This window comes from Carcharhinus amblyrhynchos, chromosome 20 (assembly GCF_965287045.1).
Source record: "Carcharhinus amblyrhynchos chromosome 20, sCarAmb.v2.hapA, whole genome shotgun sequence".
Taxonomy (NCBI): Eukaryota; Metazoa; Chordata; class Chondrichthyes; order Carcharhiniformes; family Carcharhinidae; genus Carcharhinus; species Carcharhinus amblyrhynchos.
This window is the reverse complement of record NC_137343.1, coordinates 7,143,060-7,165,714: the sequence shown is the minus strand read 5'-3', so window position 1 is coordinate 7,165,714 and position 22,655 is coordinate 7,143,060. Positions and strand designations below refer to the sequence as shown.

At 42.1% G+C, this 22,655-nt stretch overlaps 1 protein-coding gene across 1 annotated transcript in view; it reads left to right on the top strand.

The window, feature by feature from the left end:
* zdhhc8b (zDHHC palmitoyltransferase 8b) overlaps window positions 1-22,655 on the top strand; it is a 249,591-nt gene that overhangs the window by 70,476 nt on the left and 156,460 nt on the right. The window lies entirely within an intron of this gene.

Genomic DNA, 22,655 nt, shown 5'->3' with positions numbered 1-22,655 from the left:
TCTTCTAAACTCTAACGAGTACAAGCCTAGTTTATTCAGCCTCTCCTCATAGTTCAACCCCCTCAACTCCGGTATCAGCCTAGTAAACCTCCTCTGCACTCCCTCCAAGGCCAAAATATCCTTGCGTAATCCATGAGGCAACTACAGGGATGTTTTAATTTTTATGTTGGAAATGCATTATGTGGATTTAGGATAAGGATGGGATTAAATTTGCCTGTGACATTGCATGTTAGAATAATCTGGCCACATTTATTGTCAAAGTAGTGATCATCTAGGCTGTGTCTGTGGACTATGTTAAATTTTAAATCTAAACTAATTTTTGAAGCATGACTTGAGTACTTCTAAGCAGTATCTGTACTGTGTCTGTCTTGCTTTGATTTAGGCAAGAAAATTAAAGCCATATTGAAAGTTGTGCAAAAAGCTTTAGCAACCTAAAGCTAGCTGTGCTTGTTTTAAAGTATCAACACTTTCAGTCACATTTAGAATCTTTATTAAACTTGCATGTTTACAAATCACTTTTTCTTTGCATTAAATTTAAATTGCCACAAAGCAGAACAGAGTTCCAGAATCTGTTTTTTGTGTTATTGCTTTTTCCTTGGTTTGTATATCTGCTTTTAGCAGCTGAGGCAGTATATCTATTTCAGAATCTCACACTACGGTGTTATTTGCTGACTTTGGTTATTGTCTGAATTTGGAAAGATATGGCATAGGAACAGACATCTATGGTGCCTGCTTCAGGGTGTAGTAATTTTTCTTTCTAATTATGCTAAACTAGTGTCTTGCTGTTGGGGTTTACTCTCAGTACTTTACGTGCTGACTTCACTGTATTCTGCTTTCTTTTAACTATTGGTTTAATCTCCTGGTAAGTACTATCTGTTGCATTTTCGATGCAAACTCTGCATATTTTGTGCGTCCAATGTGATTTGTAGTATTTCTATTGGGAATTTAAAAAAATGGTAAAATATAATGATGTTTCTGTCGTATTGAATACTGTAAGCTATAAATGTGTTGACAAACTGGAATGCTGACTGTTCAGAAGTTGTAAGGTACAAGCCAGAAATAAACCCTTAAACCGAACCAGACGATTTATTGCATTATCAAAAAAGTACTTACGTAATTACTTTTCTGGTTGCTGCTTTCAATCCTTAGATGGGGCAATATTTCTGCTGCAGCTGCTGTTTGAATCATGCTAACACACATTCTTTTAAAACCTTGGGCCTGAATTTGAACCCATCACAATCATCTGATCGGGCAATCTCAATCCAATTAGTTGCTCATGCATGACTGCCCACAAATGCTCAATTTGACGAGGGGGTGGGGAATGGGGGATGGTGGGAGGCGGTGGCAGTCATAGGTATGGTATGTAAGGAGTTGAACTGCTAGATGGAATTCTTTAAATGGAGTATTGTACAGTGTGGTACTCGACCACACAAACCAGTTGCACCTCTGATGCAACTCCTGCTGGAGTTCAATTAAATGGACGCTAGCTGCCCTAAATATACTAGAAATATACAATCTGCATTGTGGAGAACATGAGTACTTAGTATTTTAAGTGCTGTGATTTTCAAAACCTTGAAAGGTCCAACCTAGACACATACTGAAAAAAATTAAGTTCATTGCTTAGTGTATTTCTCCCTCATGAAATATTAATACCATTCAACTGCTCGCTGATATCTACAAACGATCTGATGGAAATAAAAGCTCAGGCCATTAAGAAAAATGTGTCTGGGAAAAAAACTCAGTGGGTTTGATTTTGCTGTTAAAGCTGTTAGCACTCAAAGAACAAAGAACAGTACAGCACAGGAATAGGCCCTTAGGCCTGCTAAGCCTGCACCAGTCACGTTATTCGACTTAGACCAGCTGCCTGTATCCCTCTATACCCCGCCTGTTTGTGTCTATCCAGATAAGTCTTAAATGTCGCTCACATATCTGCCTCAACCACATCACTTGGCAGTGCATTCTAGGCCCACACCACCCTCTGTGTAAAAAAAAAACAACTTCCCCCTACTGAACCTTTCCCCCATATCTTGAACTTATGCCCCCTTGTGATTGTCATTTCTACTCTTGGAAAAATCTTCCAACTGTTCACCTTGTCTATGCCCCTCATAATTTTATAATCTTCTATCAAGTCGCCCCTCAGCCTTCGTCTTTCCAGGGAGAACAATCCCAGTTCATTCAATTTCTCCTCATAGCAAATACCCTTGATACCAAGCAACATCCTGGCAAACCTTTTCTGTACTTCCTCCAAAGCCTCCATGTCCTTTTTGATAGTGTGGCGATCAGAATTAGGCACAGTGTTCCAAATGTGGCCTAACCGAAGTTTTATAACTGTAATATAATTTGCCAACTTTTATACTCAGTGCCCTGGCTGATGAAGGCAAGCATGCCATGTGCTTTCTTCTCCAACCTTTCCACCTGTGCTGCCACTTTTAAGGATTGTGGACCTATACTCCCAGATCTGTGTATCTATGCTCCTGATAGTTCCGCCGTTTATTTTATGGGTCCCACCTGAATTTGATCTACCAAAATGCATCACATCGCCTTTGGATTAAATTCCATCTGCCATTTTTCCACCCAATTTTCCAGTCTATCTATATCCTGCTGTATTCTCTGACAATCTTCATCTCTATTCATAACTCCAGCAATCTTAGTATCATCCACAAACTTGCTAATCAGACCAGTTACATTTTCTTCCAAGTCATTTACATATGTATTATAAACAACAGAGGTCCCAGCACTGATCCCTGCAGAACACAATATTTATAGACCTCCATTCAGCAGAACACCTTTCCACCGCTAGCCTCTGTCTTCTATGGTCAAGCTGGTTCTGAATCCATCAAGCTAGCCCACCCTTGATCCCATGTGATTTAACCTTTTGTACCAACCTACTATGAGGGACCTTGTCAAATGCTTTACTAAAGTCCATGTGGACAACGTCCTTCCCTCATCAATCATTTTTAGCACCACCTCAAAAACGCAGTCAAATGAGACATGACCTCCCTTGTATAAAACCATGCTATCAGTAATAAGACCAGTCAGTTTCAAATGTGTATAGATCCCATCCCTAAGAATCTTCTCCAACAATTTCGCTGTCATTGACATCAAGCTCATTGGCCTATAATTACGTGGGTTATTTTGCTTCCCTCCTTAAATAATGAGATAACATTGGCTTTCCTCCAATCCTCTGGGACCTAAGCTGTGGCCAGCGAGGCCCAGCAATTTCCTCACTTGTCTCCCTCAGTAATCTGGGATAGATGCTATCTGGCCTTGGGGATTTGTCTACCTTAATGCTTTTTAATACACGTAACATTTTCTCCCTCACAATGGTGACTTGCTCAAGAGCATTTAAATACCCCTCCAAGACACCACCAATCAACGTATCCCTCTCCTTTGTGAATACAGATGTAAAGTACTCATTAAAGATCTCACCCACTTCCTTTGGTTCTAGGCATAATTCCCCTTCTTTGTCTTTGAGTGGATAAATTCTTTCTCTAGCTACCCTCTTGTTCCTAACATATGCATAAAATGCCTTGCGATTCTCCTTAATCTCTCTTGCTATTATCTATAACAATTTCTGCTAATTGTGTACTCCTTATTGCTTCAAACTGCTGCTCTAACTGCTCCATGCGTTAGGTGAGCATTTGCAACTGGATGCACTTCCCACTCACCATTACTTGAAAATTGGACAGCGACTTCAGGTAATCACACGTACAGTTAAAAGCAGAAACACAGAAATTGTTAATAGGGATGAAACATTGCTTTGCAAAAACTGCAACTCGATATCTGAGTCATGGTTTAAATGTATTAAATAGCATGAGTTTGCTATTCTTAACTTCACATAAGCTTACCAGGAAAAGTGATCCCCCACCCCGTTGCATTCCAGTCTAAACACTCTTAATAGCATGATAACTCTAAACTATTACTTGCACTGAAAATTAACTTTTACACTTCTGGAATGTATTTTTCTTCTGGCTGAATGTTCTGCCATGACAAAATGAGGAATGTGATTACAGCTCAGAAGCCACACCACAGAGTTCTTGAATAAAATCATAAAGATGCTGTGAGAACATTATTCACCATAAAATCAGGGCCATGGCTGCTTCCTATCTTTTTGCTTACCAATTTCTCTCTGATTAAGGTCAGTCATATTTCAGTTACACATACACATTCACATCATTAAGTGGCAACACCAGTGTTTTATAAATGTGTCATGACTCTCATTTAATATAATTTACACCATTGCTGTGCTATTCACTTAATTATCTGAAGTGCTGGAGCAGACGAGGAAGGAGCATCAGAGAGAAAGCTAAGACTTTACCTGTTAAAAACCTGTTTAAAATAAGTTTAAAGCACTTTGTTCTTTGTAGAACTGTTTAAAGCATTTACTTATTGTATTTACTGCTTTAAGAATTGTGAGGGAGTGATTATCAGGCAGTTGTGGCCCATCAGCTTTAAATCAGCGCCAAGTTTAAAAGGAGGCCTGGTGTAGATAGCGGGCAGCGTCGGAGCGGGCAGCGGAGTGAGAGGGAAGCAGAGTGAGCTATTAGGGCTTAATATCAAAAAGGGCTTGAAGGTAAAAAGGCCAGGTGGAAAGAACAAGGAAAAAAAAAATTTTTTTTTCAAAACTACTACAGCAAGAAACAAGGAAAAAATTTTTTCCCACAACAAATTATATTGAATAATGGAGGGGCATGTGATGTGCGGTTCCTGTATGATGTGGGAACTGGTGGACCCCAGGGTCCTTCCCAGTGACCATGTCTGCAGTAAGTGCAGGTTGCTGGAGGAGCTCCAGCTCAAGGTGGATGAGCTGGCCTCTGAGCTACAGACACTGAGGCTCATCAGGGGGAGAGAGGGTGCCATTGTCAATGGGGTGCAAGTGACATCCACCCCCTCTAGACTGTCTAAATCTAAGGGTCAGGAACAAAAGGGGGCTGCTGGGAGGAGGAAGGGGGGTGAGGAGCGGAGGCCTCAGCCTCTTAATCTGCATAACAGGTTTGAGGTTCTTGCTTCCACTCTGGAAGAGGACGAGGCAGGTGAGGTTGGTGAGCAAACTGCACACGGTACAGTGATGCAGCAGGACATAGGCAAAGAGAAGGGGAAAAGGAACGTAGTAGTGATTGGAGATAGTGGGGTGAAGGGTATTGACACTGTCCTTTGTCACAATGACAAAGTGCACAGAAGGGTGTGTTGTCTGCCTGGTGCTCGGGTACGGGATGTCGCAGCTGGGCTGCAGAGGAATCTGGAGTGGGAGGGTGAGAACCCAGTTGTGGTGGTACATGTGGGTGCCAGCGACGTAGGCAAAGTGCGGACTGAGGATCTGGGGAGGGAGTATGAGAAGCTGGGAATGGAATTAAAAAGTAGAACCGACAAGGTGGTCTTCTCTGGGCTACTGCCTGAACCGAGTGCAGACGAGCGTAGGGTTGACAGGATAAAGGAAGTGAATGGGTGGCTCAGAGATTGGTGTGGGAGGAATGGGATCGAATTTATGGGGCATTGGCACCAGTATTGGGGTAGGTGGGACTTGTTCGGGCGGGATGGGGTTGGTCTGAATCGTGCTGGGACCAGAGTGCTGGCGAATCGAGTAAAGAGGACTGTAGACAGGGCTTTAAACTAATTAGGGGGGGGGAGGGTGCGAGGGTAGGTGATGTTAGGAGGTCTACAGTTAAGGATAGGGTACAGGTAAGGGAAGAGGCTGAGGATGTCCCAAGTGGTGGCGTTACGGCAAATAGGGTCCAGAAGAAGGCTGGGATGAAAGCGCTTTATCTGAATGCACGAAGCATTCGGAATAAAGTGGATGAGCTGGTGGCGCAGATCGACACAAATGGATACGATCTGGTGGCCATTACAGAGACGTGGCTGCAAGGTGACAGGGACTGGGAGATGAATGTACAGGGCTATCAAGTGTTTAGGAAGGATAGGCAGGAGGAAAGAGGGGGTGGCGTAGCTCTGCTGATTAAGGACAGCATCAAGGTGGTAGCAAGGGATGATATCGGAGCCAAAGAGCAGAAAGTGGAATCGTTGTGGGTGGAGATTAGGAACAGCAAAGGGAGGAAGACGCTGGTGGGTGTCGTCTATAGGCCCCCGAATAATGATCTGGAGGTGGGGCGGGCTGTTAACGCGCAAATAAGTGCGGCGTGCAGGAATGGGACGGCAGTAGTTATGGGGGATTTCAATCTGCATATTGATTGGTCGACCCATGTTGGACGAGGTGGGCTCGAGGAGGAGTTCTTGGAATGCTGCCGGGATAGTTTCCTGGAACAGTATGTGTTGGAGCCGACGAGGGAGCGAGCTATCTTGGATCTGGTGCTATGTAATGAGGTGGGTAGAATTAGGGACCTTGAGGTGAAGGATCCTCTTGGAGAGAGTGATCATTGTATGGTGGAGTTTCTGTTGCAGATGGAGGAGGAGAAAGTGGGTTCCCGGACACGTGTCCTTTGTTTGAATAGAGGGGAGTATGGTAGGATGAGAGAAGAATTGGCGAATGTGGACTGGGGGAGCGCGTTGGAAGGTAGGTCTGCTGAGGAGCAGTGGAGGATCTTTAAGGAGATCTTTCTTGGTGCTCAGCAGAAATTTATTCCGATGGTTAAAAAGGACAGTAGGAAGAGAGGTAATAAGCCGTGGATAACGAAGGAGGTGAAGGAAAGTGTTAAATTAAAAGCGGAGGAATTTAGAGTAGCTAAGAGCAGTGGGCGAGAAGAGGATTGGGAAAGGTTTAAATGTCAACAAAGATTGACAAAAAAGTTGATAAAGGAGGGTAGAAGAAGCTATGAAGCTGGGCTAGCGCTTAATATAAAAAAGGATAGCAAGAGTTTTTATAAATATATAAAAAGGAAGAGGCTGGCTAGGGTGAACGTTGGTCCCTTAGCGGATGAGAAAGGGGACCTAGTGGTAGGGGATGGGGATATGGCTAAGGTCTTGAATAACTTTTTTGTTTCTGTCTTCACGGAGGAGGACGTGAATAATTTGCCGGGTGTTAGCGATGGAAAGGTGGTAGGACTGGAGGGTCTTAATGACATTACTGTTACTAGAGAGGTGGTGCGCGACAGACTGGAGGGGCTGATTGTGGACAAGTCCCCAGGACCGGATGGAATGCATCCGAGGGTTCTGAAAGAAATGGCGGAGGTGATAGTGGATGCCTTGGTGGTTATTTTCCAGACGTCGCTGGATTCCGGGGAAGTGCCGGAGGATTGGAAAACGGCTAATGTTACGCCGTTGTTTAAGAAGGGTGCCAGGCAAAAGGCGGGGAATTACAGGCCGGTTAGTTTAACGTCTGTGGTAGGTAAAATGTTAGAATCCGTCATTAAGGAGGAAATTGCGAGGCATCTTGAAGGGAATTGCTTGATAGGGCAGACGCAACACGGTTTCATTAAAGGGAAGTCGTGTCTGACAAATTTACTGGAGTTCTATGAGGATGTGTCTAGGGCGGTGGATAGAGGAGAGCCGGTGGATGTGGTCTTTCTGGATTTTCAGAAGGCGTTTGATAAGGTACCTCACAAGAGGTTACTGCAGAAGGTCAGAGGACATGGAGTTGGGGGTAGGGTGTTAGCGTGGATAGAGGATTGGTTGTCAAATAGGAGGCAGAGAGTGGGGGTCAATGGGTGCTATTCGGATTGGCGGTTGGTGACTAGTGGGGTGCCCCAGGGGTCGGTGCTGGGGCCTCAGCTATTTACCATTTATATAGATGATCTGGAGGAGGGAACCGAGTGTAGGGTGTCGAAATTTGCTGATGACACCAAGATTGGGGGAAAGGCAAATTGTGCGGAGGGTGTGGAGAGTCTGCAGAAGGATCTAGATAGGCTGGGCGAATGGGCCAGGAAATGGCAAATGGAATTTAATGTTGGCAAGTGTGAGGTGGTCCACTTTGGTAGGAAGAATGGTAGGAAGGACTATTACTTACGTGGCGAAAAACTGCAGCAGGCGACGGTGCAGAGGGACCTCGGGGTCCTTGTGCATGAGTCGCAAAAACCCAGCCTGCAAGTGCAGCAGGTGGTCAGGAAGGCGAATGGGATGCTGGCCTTCATAGCGAGGGGGATTGAATATAAAAGTAGGGAGGTCTTGCTGCAGCTGTATAGGGCATTGGTGAGGCCGCAGCTGGAGTACTGTGTGCAGTTTTGGGCGCCGCACCTGCGCAAGGATATTTTGGCCCTGGAGGGAGTGCAGAGGAGGTTTACTAGGCTGATACCGGAGTTGAGGGGGTTGAGCTATGAGGAGAGGCTGAATAAACTAGGCTTGTACTCGTTAGAGTTTAGAAGAATGAGGGGAGATCTCATTGAGACGTACAAGATGATGAATGGGATGGATAGGATAGAGGTGGAAAGACTCTTCCCGCTCAAAAAAGACAGTAGGACTAGGGGGCACAGCCTCAAGATAAAGGGGGGGCGGTTCAGAACGGAGTTGAGGAGGAACTTCTTCACTCAAAGGGTGGTGAATCTCTGGAATTCTCTGCCCGTTGAAGTGGTGGAGGCTGCCTCGCTAAATATTTTTAAGAAGCGGGTTGATGGGTTTTTGATAAGAGAGGGGATTAAGGGTTATGGGGAGAGGGCGGGAAAGTGGAACTGAGCCACGACAGAACTGAGCCACGACAGATCAGCCATGATCTTATTGAATGGCGGGGCAGGCTCGAAGGGCCAGATGGCCTACTCCTGCTCCTATTTCTTATGTTCTTATGTTATGTTCTTATGAAATGTTACTATATATCTTGATTACAAATATATGCAACCTTCCAATTTCCTTGAATAGTGTCAAATAGTAAAGTTTTGGTTAACAAACCCCAAATGCAATTTTTATTTCTCCTTTATATTTCTGCACCCTTCCTTGCAGTGCAGAATGATATCAGTACTATGCTATAGTACTGATATCTTGACAACTGATTGTATGGATAAGCCTCAATATATATTTTATTATTTGATAATGCATGAGTTTGTAATTGTGCCTCTTCCAGCTTTGGATTTATAAACTGTCGTGAATTGGCCTCTTTTGTCAGTTATGTTTATGATATAATGGGAGGATTTATTGATGGCAATTCAATATTTTTTTAAACATTTCGATAATTATTCAGTCAATTCATGAAAAATCTACTGGCTTCTTTTCCACTGTGATGAGTTCTACAGAGCTGTTATTTAGTTCCCAGAGTATCTCAGACTGCTATTGTCTTCTGTGATTACTTTCAGCTCATTAAGCAGCTTGCACTGTTCTTAGCAGAACAGTTTGTAGCTGTAGATAAAAGCCAATTGCATTTTGCCCTAGTTCCAAATTCTGATTAACATAAAATAGAAGGTGTGAAAGGAATTAATGGATGCCTATTAATCATTCTGTTGTATTTTAACTTCTAAATTTTTGTATTTCACTTCATACCTTTTGTATATTTAAAATACAAAATAACTTTTTATTCTTTTTTTTGGTCATCTTGTTCTTAGCTCCTTCATAACATTTTTGTATTTTTGATTTCTTCCCTTAATTACAGTTCTTAACCAGATTCCACTGTGCATATGAAATTATTCTATAGGAAGCAGAGCCCAGGGATCCAGAGGAAATTCCATCCCATATTAGTCCAGCGACAGGCTCAAGAGGTACAAAAACCCAAAGCTGTTGAGGAAGGAATTAATGGTCAGCAGATTTCAGATGTGATGTTAATCTCAGATGTCACTTAACGGGGCAGAAAAGATTCCATAACGGTATCCAGAGAAGAGTATGAGCATTCTCCCCATGATCTAGCCATTATTTATTTTTCAACTTGATGTGGAGTTCCTGGCATTGGACTGGGGTGAGCACATTAAGAAGTCTCACAACATCAGGTTAAAGTCCAACAGGTTTATTTGCAATCACAAGCTTTTGGAGCACTGCCCCCGTCCCCCGATGAAGGAGCAGCATTCCAAAAGCTCGTGATTCCTAATAAACCTGTTGGACTTTAACCAGGCGTTGTGAGACTTCTTATTTTTCAACAGACGTCTTAAAATAGGTTATCTGGTCACATACTTCATTGCTTTTCTTGCTTTTGGTATTAGGGGTGAAGGTTGATGAGAAACATGAGCAAGTGCTGAACATCTGTACACATGGTTATAAAACAACTGTCACACTTAGTAATTCCACCAAGTGAAATCCTTGTCGTTATCACCAATTGCTGTGTAAACAAAGTTATTTTGAGTGGTGCAGTACGCTGAAAGTTGTCATGACATAATGGCAGGTTAATACTCATTGTGCCTACCCCAGTCCAACTCCACATCATGACATAATGGGGTATATGAATGGAGCTCAGAACCTAAACTACAGAGTTCTTAATAAAATCATAAAGGGAGTATTCAGTTAATCTTGTAATTTAAACGGTTTTATATTCTAAAGATAGTATATTTACACTGAAATGTACTAATTATTACTGAATAAGAGATGATTAACCTAGAATATGTGCCCTTTTCAGTATAGATTTTATTTGTGCTGCATTTGAAAATACTGCTTTCAACAATAATTAGACTTGATACTGAGTGAGACTTTTCACCCACTCTTAGTGCATGAGAAATCAGGATAAAATGGTGCAGTATAAGCACTGATGTTTCCGATTTGATCAAAAATTAGCTATTTTTCTCTGTTAATACTGTAAAGCAGTTAAGGCTAGCAAAATGGTTGTCATACAGTCCATACTGCCATTGTTTCTCTGAACTGAAAGAGATGAAGGGAGGTTTGGCTGGATGAAATTTAAGATGGCATTTAAATGGATTCTATAAATAGGGTCGTTGCCAGGAGACTCTCCAGATCTCAGATTCCAAAGGAAACAGCTGATGCAGTGTTGGGAAAAGTGCAGTTGGCATTGATCTCTAATACAGCATGTTCCTTCTAAAATTAATTTTAAGTAATTCTAAAAATACCTTTACAAAAAAGCTAAACAGACAGTTAAAGTAGTTTTGGATTTTATTTTCTCAAACCTCCATTTTATCTCTTAACACTGCTCACTTTTCAGACTCCTGAGAAACAACTTCATGTTGTTTCTTCAGGACTACAACAAAAGAAAATCTGTTTTCTTTGTTTGGCCTGCTCACTACACATCATTGAGTGCATTTGCATCCCGTGCCATAGTTTTTAACTTTCCAGGCAGCTTTTTTTGGCTGTTTAACAGACTGATCATTGCAATTTCGGTTATTTGGAAGAGCAATTAAATTTGGCAACGGTACTATTCCACAAAATGATTTGGAGCAGTAGGAACATAGGAGCAGGATATGTTGGAGCCGTTTGGTCCCCGAGACTGTTCGGACATTTAATGAAATCAGGTGGTGAAGGGACAGTGCTCTGAAAGCTTGTGCTGCCAAATGAACCTGTTGGACTTGAACCTGGTGTTGTGTGACTTCTTATTGTGCCCACCCCAGTCCAATGTTGGCATCTCCACACCATGTAAAAGATGCCAGGACACTTCTCAGAAAAAAGCAAGTTTCCTGACTATCATTTATTCCTTACACCAATATCACTTTAAAAAGATTATTTGGACATTATGTCACATCTCTTTTATGGGACCTTCTGTACAGATTGCCTGGTGCATTTCCCTGTATTAAAATAGCGGCTACATTTCAAAAATAATTCATAAGGTTGTGAAGGGCCCTCTCCTTTTACTTCCTCCCCTCAATCCCCATCTCTCCCCCATTATTAGCGTTTTACAAAAATAGAGCCAACAATTCTTAAGATTTGAGATTTATAATCATATACTTTTGGCATAACGTTGATTACCCACTGAGCTCATCGTGTTCAGGAATCAAACCTACAGCATAATTCACTGAACACAGCAATCGTGATCTTTAGGGTATCCAACAATAACTTCTCCAGTGTAATAAGATCTGATGAACCTGCTGCCTCAATGTGAAAACCTGAGGCAACAAAATCAAAGGCCTGAAACTTGCATTTAAATATGCAACTTTTCCTCACTATGATCCATCAGACACATATCATGTTTTTTATCTTTCTATTGCGTCATCTGTCATCTACCTGTCCCAAGACCTGTGTGATGGATGAATGATGTAGTAGCAGGTGGGGATTCACTGAGGTGTAGCTGTGAGCCTGCACACAGGAAGAAAGCAGAAGTGGAACTCGACCACTCCCTGAACGATTGAGCAGCCCTTTACACACCAAACTGCTCACTGCCTTCACATGATAAGGGTCCTAAATATGTCTACTTCACTGCAGCTACAAAGTAGTCTCAAGTTTTTCTTAAAAAAAAAAGAAAGGTGACAGCATTCGCCATTGGCACATGGAACGTGTGCATCCTCATGGACAGCACTACAACCAACAGACCCGAGAGAAGGACTGTTCTTGTTGGTACAGAACTGGCTAGCTACGATGTCCAGATTGCCACCCTCAGCAAGACCTGCCTACCTGGGGAAGGTCAGCTGAAGGAAACCTGTGCAAGTTACACATGCATTTGAAGGGACTGTGGAAAAGAGGAATGGCATGAAGCTGTGATGGGCTTTGCTGTCATAGACCATTTCATCAGCAAGTTGTCTTGCCTCCCCAAGGGTGTTAATTGTTGTCTGATGGTGCTTCAGCAACAGACAAGTAAACTCTCATCAATGTGTACATCTCTACCATGGGCAACATTGAAATGAGATATGGATGCAGTAAGGGCAGAAGGTTTTTTTTAGTTAGGGCATCATGATTGACACGAGCGTAGAGGGCTAAAAGACCTGTTCCTGTGCTGTACTTTGCTTTGTTGTTTGAATTTATCTTTGATTTCAAAGAACAATGATGACTTCAGTTTCTCAATTGTTGCTGTACAAACTGCACTGTTCAAGACAAGCTATCACTTTTGGTGATTTCAGTGGAAGAGTTAGTGCAGATCACCAGGGATGGGAAGGGTATCACTGAGGGGGGAAAAAAGCCGATTAGGCAGCTGCAACAGCAGGAATTGTTTCTTGGGCAATATGCGTATTGAGAAGTGCTTCCCCCTTCCCTAATTGTAACATCAATCTTGGATGCACCTCCATTCCATGCATAGATAGAATAGAATGCTGACAGTGCAGGAGGAGGCCGTTTGGCCCATTGAGTCTGCAGGCACCTAATTTGACTATTTCATCACTTGGCAGGATGTGTATGTGACAAAAGCCAAGTACAGCACTGCCTGGTGGACTAACCACTTTCTCATCATTTTCAAAAGCTAAGAATAAGTTCCAATCCTCTTGGAGAAACTCAAGTGTCGCCTGCAGCAAAACTGAATGAACTATTGTGAATTACTTGGTGACCTTCAGGGATACAATGTGACTTTCAGGGTTACAATGTACTCCATTGCCATAGAGGCTTGACTCTTGACGAAAACAATGATGTGATCCTGAAACCACTGGAAGAGAAATATCGTCTCTACAAGACTACCTCCGTGATAAATGATTACTATCCAAACACAATGCCAACTGAACCAACCACAAGATTATCCAATGAAAGCTTAGAAATGCAACTCACCTGGCTTAAACAGAAAAGATTGGAAGAGATTCTACAATGCTCTGGCTGGAAGGTAATGAGAAATTCAGTTAGCTTGAAATGTTCATAATGGTTTGACTGTTCCACAGTGGTATGGTTCTGAGTGATGGTGAGCCTTCTGATCCATTCCCATTCACTAATGGAGTTAAGCAGGGCTGTGTGCTAGTACAAACCCTCTTGTATTTCTGGCATTGATCCTAGCATCAAAATCAAGTATCACATGGATGGGAAGCTGCTCGCTTTGAGATGACTCTGGGCAAAGAACAGAGACTGTAAGGATGTATTTTGCGATTTCCTGTTTGCTAATGGCTGCACGAGCTGCTGGATTGAACACGCAATGGAGCATGGACTTATTCATCAATGCACATGACAACTTCCAGTCTTGGGATCAGTATGAAGAAAAGTGAAGTAATATATACCAGCTTGCTCCAGGAAAGCTCCATCATGAGAAACCTATCAGCAGTGGATAAGTTCACTTTTGTCTTAGAAACACTTCCTCTCAGGCTGTCTATGTCAATAATGAGATGCATGCAAGAATTGCCAAAGCAATTCTTTAGCCTTTAGCAGACTTCGAACATCCGTCTGGGAATGAAGAGGAGTAAATCTGCCTACCAAATTAATAGTCCTGCCTACTTTATGCATAGTCATGTAGTTTTACAGCATGGAAAGAGACTCTTCAGCCCATCATGTCTGTGCCAGCCATCAAGCACCTATCCTAATCCAATTTTCCAGCACTTGGCCCGTGGCCTTGTATGGTATGGCATTTTCAGTGCTCATCTAAATACTCCTTGAATGTTGTACATGTGTGCATTGGATTGTGTACCAGCATATGCCAAAAAGTTCTATTTTATATTAATTGGTTTTGAGAGTTTCTGAAGATCAGATGGCAAGATACCAGACCAAATTGCTCAACCAAGCTAGTATGCCAAATATCCAACACCATATTGAAACAGCCACAACTAAGTTAAGCTGATCATTCAACCTGACACTTGCTTACCAAATCGTATCTTCTAAGGAGAAGTTTGCATATTCGTGGTTATTAGAAGTGCTACATGTTTGAAGGCTTCACTTCGGAATTTTGTTGCTGAATCCTGGGAGAATCTCAGCCAGGATTCCTGTACCTGGTGCAACCAAATTAAAGATGCGGCCTTCTTTGGAATAGAGTGCTGATAGAGACATAGAGAAAATGCAAAGAGAGAGGAAATCCCAAGCCAAAAAACTCTATCATCTGTGGTTCCAATGGGCAGTAGGACCTTCTGGATGCAAATCAGCCTTAACCATCACCTACGTACTCACCAAAACGCTACTAAGCACCCCAATTGATCGACATGGTTATCTTCACTTCAAAGAGTGAATGATATAAAAATGAATAAAAAACATCTATGAACTAAGTAATGACCACTCTATTGGTTCCTCCATATCTGAGAATATTGAATGATCCTAGTTTTAAGATAAATGAGTTTGAAGTTATGCTATTGCTGCAGTGTGTGCTGGTCAAGCTAAATACGAATTGCTGCAATACAAGGCAGAAGACTGTTTTAGAGGCATACATGATTCTTCTAGGAAAAGTAAAACAGAACAATACCTTCAGATATGCCAAAGTAAGTACAAAGCATTGACTTGGAATTCTGAAGGGCCAGATTTTGATATGTGCCAAATAGTATTTATTTACACAGATGTGATCAACAGCTGGAATGAATTATTAAGAAAATGGGTTATGGTGAGGTCACTGGGTTCAATTTGAGGACTACAAATGCCGTAAATGCACAGTTAGGTTTGTATTTTGTAGAGATTACAACAAATGAGCAAAAGGATCTGTTTGATATGATGGTGTTATGAGAAAATCTGATAAAATTAATGCTTGAAATTTTGTGGCCCCTTCAAAAGAATAGGAGTCAGTATTCACTTCACTGACAGCTGCCCACAAAGGTTTTATGGGATTTGGAGTGCAGGCCTACCCTAATCAAGTATCTGGTTTAGCAATGTAGCTTCTAAAAAGGGATCTGTGACATCAGTGACCAGGAGCTGGGTGACTGTGCAGTTTGCACATTCTCCCTTGTCTGTGTGGGTTTCTTCTGGATGCTCCAGTTTCTTCCTGCAGTCCAAAGACGTGTAGGTTAGGTGGATTGGCCATGCTAAATTGTCCCTTAGTGTCCCAAGATGTGTAAGTAAGGGGGATTAGCAGGGTAAATAGGTGGGGTTATGGGGATAGGGCTGGGGGAGAGGGGGGAACCTGGATAAGATGCCCTTTCGGAAAGTCAGTGTAGATTCAATGAGCCAAATGGCCTGCATCTGCATTGTAGGGATTCCATGATTTGTTGAGCCTCGCTGTTTCTGATCACTCAGATTCAAGAATGCTTACTGAGAAATTAAAAGTCTAACCTTGGTTATGTAAAGCAGGAGGTAAAAATTAGTTTTAAATGATGCACAGAAAGTGAAGTAAACATTGAGAAATAAAGATGGTTTCAAAATGATGAGAAAATGGACAGAAAAGATAATTAAAACATTAATGTAAAATTTAATAAAATATTCATTAACTGTAAATTAATTGTATTTATTTTTATCCAAGTGGTGGCATCAACTGGAGATTCACTTGTGTCCATAAAAATAGACAGATTGAAATAGTGATGGTCGCGTTAGGAAGTACTTAGATTTATTCACAGAATTACATGCATGTAAAAGAATGTTTTAAAATTGGCTTGAGTTCTATTCTTCACAACTAACTTTTTGAAGTACAACATACTACCAGAGGATGGTTGCTTAAAGGTGAAGGTTGGAAACTATTTTATTTTAAGACCGAAAACTACAATCATCGTAACCATTGTTGGAAAATGGGAGTAAACAAATATAAATTGTCAGGGCATGCTTACTCTCCAATGTTCTCAAAGTCTGAGCCCTATGGAAGAACGAAATGGCATGTCCCCATCAAAAGGGGAGCAAGGTATAGTCTTGACATAGTCATTCCCTACAAGAAGTAAAATCCTAAGTATTTATAAGATGGATGCATGTCAGTTGGATAGTGACAAAGATTTGGACCTCATCTAGAGTTCTTAAATGAAATATAAGTGAATGATGATCTATTGAATGCCTGTGGGGCATGATTTTACTAACATGTGTTGAGGAGTGGATGACTTTCTATTCTCCTACTCTAGGTCTGACTGTAACAGGGTTTATTTGTGACTGTAAAGAGAGGATTTGCTTTCCCAGTGCTGCAGGAGTCCCATTATTCACACTTCCAAATTACAGTGAATTCATTGGATATGTTTTCTTTGGTGAAACAAAAAATAGCTTTATCGAAGCTATTTCTTGAATTAACAAAAAGGTAAATCACAAGTACTATTAAACCATGCATGTTCCTCTGAGCCCAGGTACACAATAGTGCGGATAGCAGAACAAGGGGATTTCTTTTATACAGTTCATGAAGATAAAACAGAGGTGTATATGAATGGGTGTACTTTGCGGTGATTCGACATTGTGGGCCGTTTTGTTCAGTTGCCATCCTGGATGTAGTTGTACAGCGCAGATTTTCACACATTATTTCATGCTGTTTATCAGTTTAAAAACAGAGAAACATAGAAAATAGAAGCAGGAGTAGGCAATTGGGCCCTTTGAGCCTGCTCTGCCATGCCATTTGTTATGATCATGGCTGATTATCCGCTCAATAGCATGATCCTGTCTTCCCCCCGCCCCCCTCACCAACCTCTCCTCATATATCAGTCCCACTATCCCAGGAATCAGCCTGGTAAACCTTCTCTGCACTTGTTCTAGAGCACGAATATCCTTCATCCTTTCTCAGATAAAGAGATCAAAACTGCAAGACCCATTTATTTTCCTGAAACTTTACTTTGATCTTAACAAAAAAGTTCCATTTTTTTTTCCCAGAATCACACTGAAAAGCCTAGTGTGAGGTGCTAGAACCATTTTTACAAATCCTCACATTAAAACATGGCTTGAGACCTCAGATGTACTTTGTTCATTTCAAATTTTTCTCCCTCTCCTCTCTACCAATAAACAAACTGAGTTCTTGCTGGGATTGGATTTCATTGATGTCAGCTGCCCTCTGGTACCCCTCTCAACTATCTATCATTCAATAAACACAGAAAACACCAGAAAAACTGACCTGCTGGCAGCAGGTGTGGCGAGTAAAACCAAGTTGATGTTTGTTTAAAGTTCATATTCAAAAGCATCATATAGACTTGAAACATTAGCTCAGTTTCTCTCTCCACAGATGCTGCCAGACCTGCTGAGTTTTGCCAGCATTTTCTTCTTTGATTTCAGGTCTCCAACATCCATAATATTTTGCTTTAATCCATTGTTTATATGTGAATTTTGATTTGAAATGTTGGACAGCAAGGGGGATTGGTGCCTGGTGGTGCTGCAGGGAATCTAAATTGTATCCATTCTTAATTTGGTCTCACTGCTGTTGTAAAATGTGCTCTGAACACTGGATAACAAACAGAATCTCTCCATTCCTTTCTGTTCTCAGTTTCGGACTTCATATGGCAGATGCTCCCAATTGTGCAACTCCTCATGTCATCCAAGGCTGAGACCAGGTGATTCAATGTTAGGGATTAAGTATAGGATTTTCCTGTACTTAATAAGTAGATGAGGTATCAATTAAGAACAAGGAACACAGTAACAAATAAACCTGTTGGACTTTAACCTGATGTTGTGAGATTCTTACTGTGCCCACTGCAGTCCAACACCAACATCCTCACATCAGGGTCAATGCAAGTAGTGAATCAGAAACAGCACTGTTTGGGTTTGAAATGATTATCTCGGCTAGCATCTCACATGAATAGACAGTATCCCAAAAAGAACAATTATCAGTGCCTATCGGATTCACTTAGTGATAAAGATTTACAACATGGAAACAGGCCCTTTGGCCCAACTTATTCATGCCACCCTCTCTTTTTTTTAGAAACCCCTAAGTTAATTCCAATTGCCTACATTTGGCCCATATCCTTCTACACATATTGTACCCATGTAACTAGCTAAATGCTTTTTAAAAGACAAAATTGTACCTTCCTCTACTACTGCATCTGGCAGCTTGTTCCAGACACTCATCACCTTCTGGACACTTTTTGTATCTCTCCCCTCTCCCCTTAAAGCTATGCCCTCTAATTTTAGACTCCCCTACCTTTGGGAAAAGATATTGACTATCTTGCTGATCTGTGCCCCTTGTTATTTTATATAGCTCTAGAAGATCACCTCTTAGCCTCCTATGCTCCAGAGAAAGAAGTCCCAGTCTATCCAGCCTGTCCTTATAACTCAATAAAAAGTCTGACAACACCAGGTTTTAGTCCAACCTATTTATTTGATAATATTCTCACTAGCTTTCGAGGGGACAGCCTCTTCGTCAGGTGAATGGAGAGTTCTGGCCTCAGACAGAGCATATAAAGCACAGACAGTTTAGAGATTACTGATTAAAAATCAGTAATCTCTAAACTGTCTGTGCTTTATATGCTCTGTCTGAGGCCAGAACTCTCCATTCACCTGACGAAGAGGCTGTCCCCTCGAAAGCTAGTGAGAATATTATCAAATAAATAGGTTGGACTAAAACCTGGTGTTGTCAGACTTTTTACTGTGTTTACGCCAGTCCAACGCCGGCATACCCACCTTATAACTCAATCCATCAAGTCCTGGTAGCATCTTTTATGCACTCTTTGTAGTTTAATATCCTTTCTACAATAGGATGACCAGAATTGTACAGTTTTGCAAGTGTGGCCATACTGATGTATTGTACAACTTCAAGACATTCCAACTCCTGTATTCAGTGTTCTGACTGATGAAATTAAGCATGCGGAATGCCTTCTTCACCACTCTGCCCACCTGTGACTCTGCTTTCAAGGAGCTATGAACATGTACCCCAAGATCTCTTTGTTCTATAACTTTCCCCAATGCCCTACCATTAACTGAGTAAGTTCTGCCCTGGTTCAATCCACCAAAATGCATCATCTAGCATTTGTCTAAATTAAATTCCATCTGCCATTCGTCAGCCCACTGGCCCAGTTGATCAATTGGAGATAACTTTGTTCACTGTCCACTATGCCACCAATCTTGGTGTCCTCTGCAAACTTACTAACCATGCCTCCTATATTCTCATCCAAATCATTTATATAAAATGACCAATAACATTGGACCCAGCACTGATCCCTGAGGTAACTGCTGGTCACAGGCCTCCAGTTTGAAAAGCAACTCTCTGCAACCACCCTCTTGCTTCTGTCAGGAAGCCAATTTTGTATCAATTTAGATACCTCACTCTGGATCCTGTGAGATTTAACCTGATGCAACAACCTACTATGTGGTCCCTTGTCAAAGGCCTTGCTAAAGTCCATGTAGACAACATCAACTGCACTGCCCTCATCTACCTTCTTGGTTCCCCCTTTAAAAACCACTTCAAAAACTTGAGGGCAAGGTAGCAGCAATCATGGTAACAATGATTCAAAGCTTTAATCTGCTTAAATTTAGTGGATCAATCAACATTTAGCTAAAAATGAGATTCAAATGAATGTTAGTGACTTGAATGACAAGATATTTTGGATGTAGAAGTTCGGTGTTTTCGTCCTGAGCAAGTTCACTATGGAGCTCTTTAAAGGAGCTGTGATGAGCCCCCATGGTGAGGAGCTTCCAATATATACTATAACATATGAGTATCTAAAGTGCAATAGGAAGAAAACCATAACTGCAAGACTGTGACCAGAGTTGGCCAAAGCGTATAATACTTTTTTAAAAAATCAGTTTTTGACTTTTGGTATTGTTGTGCGTGAGAGGCATGGATAGTTGATCTTTTTCCCCTGTGTAGAAAGAGTGCAGAAAAGATTTGCTAATTGCGAGGCATCTTGAAGGGAATTGCTTGATAGAGCAGACACAGCACGGTTTCATTAAAGGGAAGTCGTGTTTGACAAATTTACTGGAGTTCTATGAGGATGTGTCTAGGGCGGTGGATAGAGGAGAGCCGGTGGATGTGGTCTTTCTGGATTTTCAGAAGGCGTTTGACAAAGTACCTCACAAGATGTTATTGCAGAAGGTCCGGGGACATGGAGTTGGGGGTAGGGTGTTAGCGTGGATAGAGGATTGGTTGTCAAATAGGAGGCAGAGAGTGGGGGTCAACGGGTGCTATTCGGATTGGCGGATGGTGACTAGTGGAGTGCCCCAGGGGTCGGTGCTGGGGCCTCAGCTTTTTACCATTTATATAGATGATCTGGAGGAGGGAACCGAGTGTAGGGTGTCGAAATTTGCTGATGACACCAAGATTGGGGGAACGGCAAATTGTGCGGAGGGTGTGGAGAGTCTGCAGAAGGATCTAGATAGGCTGGGCGAATGGGCCAGGAAATGGCAAATGGAATTTAATGTTGGCAAGTGTGAGGTGGTCCACTTTGGTAGGAATAATGGTAGGAAGGACTATTACTTACGTGGAGAAAAACTGCAGCAGGCGACGGTGCAGAGGGACCTCGGGGTCCTTGTGCATGAGTCGCAAAAACCCAGCTTGCAGGTGCAGCAGGTGGTCAGGAAGGCGAATGGGATGCTGGCCTTCATAGCGAGGGGGATTGAATATAAAAGTAGGGAGGTCTTGCTGCAGCTGTATAGGGCATTGGTGAGGCCGCAGCTGGAGTACTGTGTGCAGTTTAGGGCGCCGCACCTGCGCAAAGATATTTTGGCCTTGGAGGGAGTGCAGAGGAGGTTTACTAGGCTGATACTGGAGTTGAGGGGGTTGAGCTATGAGGAGAGGCTGAATAAACTAGGCTTGTACTCGTTAGAGTTTAGAAGAATGAGGGGAGATCTCATTGAGACGTATAAGATGATGAATGGGATGGATAGGATAGAGGTGGAGAGACTCTTCCCGCTCAAAAAAAGACAGTAGGACTAGGGGGCACAGCCTCAAGAGAAAGGGGGGGGGGGGGCGGTTTAGAACGGAGTTGAGGAGGAACTTCTTCACTCAAAGGGTGGTGAATCTCTGGAATTCTCTGCCCGTTGAAGTGGTGGAGGCTGCCTCGCTAAATATTTTTAAGACGCGGGTTGATGGGTTCTTGATAAGAGAGGGGATTAAGGGTTATGGGGAGAGGGCGGGAAAGTGGAACTGAGCCACGACAGATCAGCCATGATCTTATTGAATGGCGGGGCAGGCTCGAAGGGCTAGATGGCCTACTCCTGCTCTTATTTCTTATGTTCTTATGACTTGGATTCAGCTATAAGGCTGGATGGACTGGGACTTTTTCCTCTGGAATGCAGGAGGCTGAGCAGTGATCTTATAGAGGTCTATAAAATAATGTGGGGTACGGATCAGCTCGATAGTCAATATCTTTTCCCAAAGGTAGGGGAGTCTAAAACTAGAGGGCATAAGTTTAAGGTGAGAGGGGAGAGGTACAGAAGTGTCCAGAGGAGCAATTTTTTCACACAGATGGTGGTGAGTATCTGGAACAAGCTGCCAGAGGTCGTAGTAGAGGCAGGTATAATTTTGTCTTTTTAAAAGCATTTAGATGGTTACATGGGTACAATGGATGTAGAGGGATATGTGCCAAATGAGGGCAATTAGGATTAGCTTAGGGGTTTTAAAAAAGGAAAGGGCGGCATGGACAAGTTGGGCCAAAGGGCCTCTTTCCATGCTGTAAACTTCTTTAACTCTATGACTTGTATGTTTTTTCAGCTTGTGGAATGTGTTTGTGGGGGGAGGGTTCGTTCAGGTCATTTCTTTCTTTCAGATCAGTTACAACAGAAATTTTGGCAGCTGGGTGAATAAATAAATCTGCTGGATTCTGTGCCTCTTGATAATCAGAACATGACACAGAGTGAATAAGCTTTCGTTGAAATCCTGACCGAGTTATTTGGGATATGGTAAAATGCACTTTGCTAAGTGAGATTGAATTATAACAGTTTGGGTCATGATTTTACAATCTCTTCTATTTGGAGTTGGACCTGCAAGAATTTGCACTAAAATGCTACAACAGATAGGATTGAGCCATATTTGGTACAAGAGTATTATACATAAAAGGAAAATAGAGATATGTGAATTGTTTTTAAATTATTAGTGTTATATAGGCTGGAAAAGTATCTTTGTAAATATAATTTCAAGGAAATTGCTCACTAAATTTCAGGTTTCATTTCAGTGCTGATTTGCGCACATGCAAATATTAGCTAAATGTCATGCTTGTTGGAGCTTTACACTGTGTATTGCTTTGCTCTACAATATGCACATATTGCAATTGTAA